At 44.8% G+C, this 6,577-nt stretch overlaps 1 pseudogene; it reads right to left on the bottom strand.

Annotated features, from left to right (window-relative positions):
* Window positions 1–2,395: 2,395 nt before the first annotated feature.
* The window catches only part of LOC119355644, a 4,829-nt pseudogene continuing 647 nt past the window's right edge, over window positions 2,396–6,577 (bottom strand).

Here is a 6,577-nt window from a genome sequence, read left to right as displayed (position 1 = left end):
GTACTTCGGGGTTCTTTTTCTCCGATTTTGAGGCTGAGGTCGTACTCTGGTCATCTAAACGTTTGTACTTTGGGGTTCTTTCCCTGGCTTCTGCATCTTCTTTAATATATCACATGCAGCTCTCCTGCATGGTTTTTATTATCATTTGCCATGGGACACATATATTCTTTAACCACACATTTGCTCTGCCATAAAAATGTCCAGTTGCAATGTTAACCCATTGTTCATATGGAGTATCAGACATGTCAAAGAATTTCTCACATTGTTGCAACCATCCAATGAGATCATCGTCAGCAAATAAAGGTACTTCCAACCTGGGTCCTTTTAAAACAGCATCAGCATAATGAGAAATACCCCCTAGCTAGTGTACTCTCTCATTTCTATCAATCTCTATGCCAGGTTTACTGAACATAGGTTTTTGCTGTTGAACTCCAACAATGACAGGTGGTGGAGGAAGAAATGTCCAGTGACATGACTAAAATGATGTGGAGGTACAGGAGGGTTGTTTGAATTACAAGCCAGTTGTGGAACAGTATTAGGAGGCCAAACCATAGGAGCAGATTGTTGTTCGAAATTATCAAAGACGTATAGATTTGGCTGTACAATAGGTGGAATTTGAAAATGGCCTGGCACATGTAATCCGTTGGGCTGAATAGTATGAATACCAGGGAACCCACCTTGAGCCGTTCTGACAGAGAAGGTAACACTATCAATCATACTAGCCTGATGCATTTGTGACATGGGTAAATTTGGTGGCATACTGTAAGATGGTGGACATGCAAGAGGAACATTAGTTAGAACGGTAGTTGTTGCTAACTGAACTTTCTCAGGAACTGATGCAGTAACTCTAGCAGATTTTGTTTGGGACGTACCTTCTGTTTCAGTCACAGTGGCTTTAGAGTGTGAATTTTGTGTGCCTAGGTACTTCTGCATCAAAGAATCAAGAGTGTCAATAGTAATCATCTGTGCACGAATATCCTTGCTGTCTGCTGCCGCTTCCTGAAGCCAGAAATATCCTCCTTCATTACTTTGAGATCGGCTTCCAGTTTCTCTGTAGCTGCCTGCCACCGCAGCTTGGTTGCGCGTCTGCCCCATCTCGATCTGAGACTTGAAGTAGAATTTTACACTGGAAGATTTCCAGAAACCCGAATCAAGATCAGATCCTGCTGCCACCACACAATCGCTTCCTATGGCACATGGAGTAAGATAGAGCCAAGGATTGCACCACGAGCAAAAGGTTTGCCCGCAACCTGTTCTAGACACTCACTCTGTACCCGAATTTTCTACCGCCATCGAACGCCACCAGATCACACCACTGCCGCCAACAAAATTGGGGAGAGGAGGGGTTGGATTTTACCATATCAGAGAACCACCGCACCTCCCAGCCCGAATCGCCGCCAAGGAACACTTGCTCTGGCTACCTTTGTCACGCCTCGCTCGCGGATTTGGACGAATTTGGGGGAATTTTGGTCGCTGGAAGTAGGGTCCGTGGGTAGTTGAGATCGCAACGGATTGAAGAGAGTAACTACGCTATGCTATGATAATCTAAATTCATAGTTTTCTCTCTTCTCATTTCCAGCTGATCAACATATAAAGAGGGTTCGAGTTACAGCGAGTAATAAGAAGCTGTCAGTAGCTCTTTGATAATTAAACGAGAAGGTAAATCACTCAATGGTAACTGGAGCTCAAACTAGAATCGCTGATCCTGACTTATCACCCCGCCTTCATCAGCCATTCGTTATCTGAACTTCAATCGCTGCTACACTTCAACACGCTTCAGTTAACTGTCTCCGCATTCAGAGACTGATACTCACAACTGAAATCAAATTTGATTTTGAAATTTCACAATGTTCTACCTGTGCGTGTGTGTGTGTGAACCTATGTTGGATCTTGTGGCTCTGGTGGTTTGCTTTATATATAAAGCGGGGCGAAAGCCTTTTTCAGTAATTTCACAATGTTCGTGAAGCATGTTACACTGTATTTTTTAAAAGAAATTTGGAAACATTAGAACGATGCTTTTCAATTGATTTTCACCTGTTTCCACCGAAACTTGGTCTCCACTGGATATTCTCTCGGCTGCACATGGGGGCTGCATGAGTGGAAGGGTGGCCTGCCAGCAGCGGTCAGGGTAAGGGCTAGGATCCTTGGCGTTTAGGTCGGGTAGGGCAAGGCACGCTCAATGGCGCTGAACTTATACACGTAGAAAGGTCAACCGTCCCGGCCACCAGTGATGATGGGCACCTCATCACAATTGACCATGGTGCTAAGTAGTGCTGGGGTTGTGCTGCCTCAATGCCAGGGTGGCTAGCACTGACCTATAAAGGGTTAGATTTGGCTAAGTTTCAGGAAGGGGTTGTTTTTCGCTGAAGTTTCATGGCAAGATCAGAATTGTCAATTTTCACCAAAAAAACAAGAAAATGTAAACATGTCCACAACATGGTACAGATGCTTGTAGGGACTAACTGTCCATAACTGTATTACATGAAAACTACTCCCTCCGTCTCATAATGTAAGACGTTTTTTAACACTAGTATAGTGTCAAAAAACTACTAGTGTCAAAAAACGTCTTACATTATGGTGCGGAGGGAGTAGACAAGATTGGGAAATAGAAACAAATTCAGATAAATTAACTATCATATTAAGTCAATGAAGGTGATGTGGCAGCATAGCAGCTCATTTGAACGATCAAACACATTCCCATGACATGATGGTCTTGAAGAGCATTCCTCATAAGTCATACCTGCCTCTCAGCAAGCCCGTGGTCCATTGACGAGCTTAGGTTCCCAACCCAAGTAATTACCGTGTCTCCATCGTGTAGTATGTAACAATAAGAAGAGTTCGGCGATGGTGCTGCCTGGTAAGAAGTACAATATCAAACTTACAACATGTAGCAAGTGGCATAAATATAGGAGCTAAGAGAAAGTGCCATAACACGAACATAATGCCATGCCATGCCCAGTGAAGATAGATTGAAACAGAATGTACCGTGTCAACTTGAATTGCTTGCATATTTTCTGGTACTAAACTTGAAGCTAGAAAAGTGCAACCCTGTTTTCCGAATACGTATCATCCTCAGTTCCATTTTCCAAGACATATTTGTTATAACCAGTACTAGCACCACCCTGCATTATTGATATTTTTCACAATGTAAGGGTGCATACATTGTCACAGTAAAATGATATATTTGGCAGTGAAGCTTAACAGAATGAGTTAGTAAAAGTCTGACCTTGAATATAACCAAGTTCTGAAATATAGTAAAAAACTCAATCGGCCCCTTTCCTTCATAAATGCAAAACCTGTGATAACTAAAGTTTTTTGAATTGAGATAATCAAGCAAGATTTTACGAATATTTCAGTCTCAGACAAAGTTGATTGATTTACCAGAACTGCCTCAAATTTTAGTGAATCAACCATCGCATAGCAAGGGAAGTGGCTGCAGTCCTCTCCTCCTGTCCTCACAAAAAAACACGCAATTAGGTAATCATTCTTCAGCTTGAGAGCTTTCTAGTATGACTAGAAATGTGACCCACTCATATTCTCACTATCCAAAGCTTTTTCTCCATATAAGAGCAAAAGTATGCTAGATATATTTGCACTTACCACAACACAAAGGTAACTATTGCAGAATCTATTCCCTGAATTTATTTAATATAATCACAGACATGGAAGCATGTGGTATACTTCATAATAACAGACATGATAATTAATAAATCTTTCTCAGGTGGCATATGTTCCGCTACTTCTAGGAAGATATATGGGTATGTTTGCTTGGTATCCACAACCAGCCCTACCAATTTTTTTTGGTCATGGCCAGAAACAAAAATTGGCACACCCATACCAACTTGCTGACTCTACTCCATTTTCTTGTCAACATTGGCCAACTCATAGGCGAGCAAAACCTTGGCCGAAATTTTAGCTAGCCAAATATTTTGTAGGGTGAATTTTTTTTTGAAAGGAACACAGTTGCATTCCATTACATGGTGTTGCTGGGCAAGTTACCAGCTACAGCATCTGATACAAAGTTTGGGAATTGACCAAGCCATATTACACAAGACCCAATACTTAAGCCCCTACCATACGCAGCTAATGTGTGCGCTGCTTGATTACAAGATCTTGGACAGTGTTTTATACCTACCCCAGATACATCTAAGCCGAAACTTTATTTCCCTAAACACAGCACCTAGAGCAGATAAAGCATAGGCTTCAGAATTGACGGCTTGCTCCAATGAGATTGAATCAGTTTCTAGCATCACTTGGTCGCATACTAGTTGTATTGCTGTGTACTTACGCTCAAAACAAACGTATCTATACAAAAAATGTGCAGTGAGTTGAAAACAATTAGCATCTGATTTGAACAGAGCTGTTGAAAGAGAGAAATACCTGAGTAACATTGATATGATGTTAGTTTGCACATGCAGTGGTAACTATCATGCCACATCATTCCTGAACAGAAAATAGACAACAGAATCAAAGATTCAGCTAATGATGTTGTGACATGTAGCACTTCCCGATCAGGACAGTCACGAATGAGGAACACATACCTCTGGAAAAAATATTAATCCATATTTGTTCTGCCCAATGACAGCATGGATATCCAGGATATGTACAATGCTGATCTAACTCCACCAAATGCAATCAACACTAAATACATTTGGCAAGCACTGCAGCATTGTTGCATCTTTATGTGAGCTGTGTGTTTTGAACGAGGTAACGTGGAGGTTGTTTTTCTTCATTTCACATCACATCAACAAACTGAGTACAATCAATATCTTGGAGAGTAATCTTGCCAAGAAGTAGATCGCTTGCATGCATGGAGCACAGTGGGAGGCATTTCTTGTTCAGACTCTCATGAATGGCACTTAGTCCTTGGACCCACTTCTTTTCATTCAAAGGGTCTACATTTAGGCGATTCTGCAGAAGACGTATTCGGTAAAGGGCAGTTTCTGTTCCAGCACAAAAATGTGCCAGGCACGAAAGGGAGGTGTCATCGACTGCCAATCTGACCAAGATCATTGTCAAGGCTCCATCTACAGGCTTTGGATCAGAGAGATTCTTATCACCCATCATCTTGATCTCCCTCTCTGTTGGGAAGTACACTTCTGCCACTCCATTTTCATTTGTCACCTTCAAATCCTTTGTATAATGGCTAATTGCTTGCCTCTTGGTGCACTCATGCTTCTCCGCCAATGTCAAGAAGCAGGAGAACCTCAAGTGGTAACTCACAACAATCTTGACCATCTTGAAATTTCGACAGCAGCAGAAGAAATCTAGCCACCTCCTCCCACACCAGCATACCATTTGATGATATCTGCATCGTCCAGACAGATGAGTAGCTTTATTGGCCGTGGCCGTCCCATGGAATTTGTGAACCCAGCCAACTTTACTGCCTTTCTTACAAGCTCTATTGGTGCATTGACTCTCATCTTCAACTCTGTCAAGTCCTCAACAATCCTCTTCTCGTACTGTCTCTCATCCTCCTCCTCTGTTAGCATCTCCTCATCCTCACTCATGCCGTGGCCCCTCCTCGGCATCAAGAACCTGTCGAGTGTTTCCTGTAATTGATCATAGGAGTCCACCAATGCTGGTGGCAACTGATCCCTAACCCTATTTAGTGAAAAGAAGTCACCGGATGTGAACAATCGGTGCCAATAACGGCGATGCTCCTGTGACTTGAAGTATTCGACCACTGTCTCCTCTGCCCAACCCTTGAACTCCTGGGACACTTCATCCTCAATTCGGAAGCCCAACTCGAACTCATGCCCACGCCTCACCTTCTTGAACAGGTGGTTCAGTATCTTCAACCCAAGCTTCTTCCTCCGTGTCTCCCGGGCATTCTTCAGCTCCTGTGCCTCTGCTGCCTTCCTCTTCAGATACATCTTTCTTGCCCTCTTGGCCTTCTCAGACATGGGAGGGTGTAAGACTGATGGCGGCACAGCTTGGAACTCCATCCCCAGGAATTCCATCTTCTCTGACATTGCACTGTGCACTGAGCTACCAAACCTGTCAAGCTTCACCTCCAAGCCCCTCTCCAACACTGTGAGGATCCTATCTCTGACCTCAAGTGTGAGCATCTTCGACCCGGACGTCACAACCATCGTCTCGTCGAGATACCGGACCGCATACACTCTCACAGGCGTATGCCGAAGGCTCTTATCCTTGACTCTAGGATTCTTTCTGTGCACCTCCTCCCGAATGGCCATCACCTCTCTATCCACAGGATCAAAGAATATGTTGAGCAGCGTGCTGGTGAGCTCGGACTCTTGAGGGAGCCCGCGGCAGAGCTCGGAGCCGCCGAGCTCGAAGGCTATCGCATCGGAAAGGAAGAGCTCGCGCAGATAGTCCAGGAACCCCGGGTCGTCGACCTTGCCGGAGATGGCGGCGAGAAGGCGACGGACATGGCGGGGGGCGAAGGGCTGGCGCGGAGGTAGCGGACGGCGGCGTGGCGGGCGCGGTAGGCGAAGGTGGCGGCGCGCGGGGCGAAGACGGCGTGGAGGGCGGAGGCCGCGGAGAGCATGGCGAGGCGGAGCGGGAGGGACAGGAGCGGGAGCGGGCGGCCCTTGAGGCGGGAGGGGAGGAT

This window comes from Triticum dicoccoides, chromosome 1A (genome assembly GCF_002162155.2).
Source record: "Triticum dicoccoides isolate Atlit2015 ecotype Zavitan chromosome 1A, WEW_v2.0, whole genome shotgun sequence".
NCBI classification, from domain to species: domain Eukaryota; kingdom Viridiplantae; phylum Streptophyta; class Magnoliopsida; order Poales; family Poaceae; genus Triticum; species Triticum dicoccoides.
Note: the sequence above shows the minus strand (reverse complement) of the source record. Positions and strands in the feature narration are given on the sequence as shown.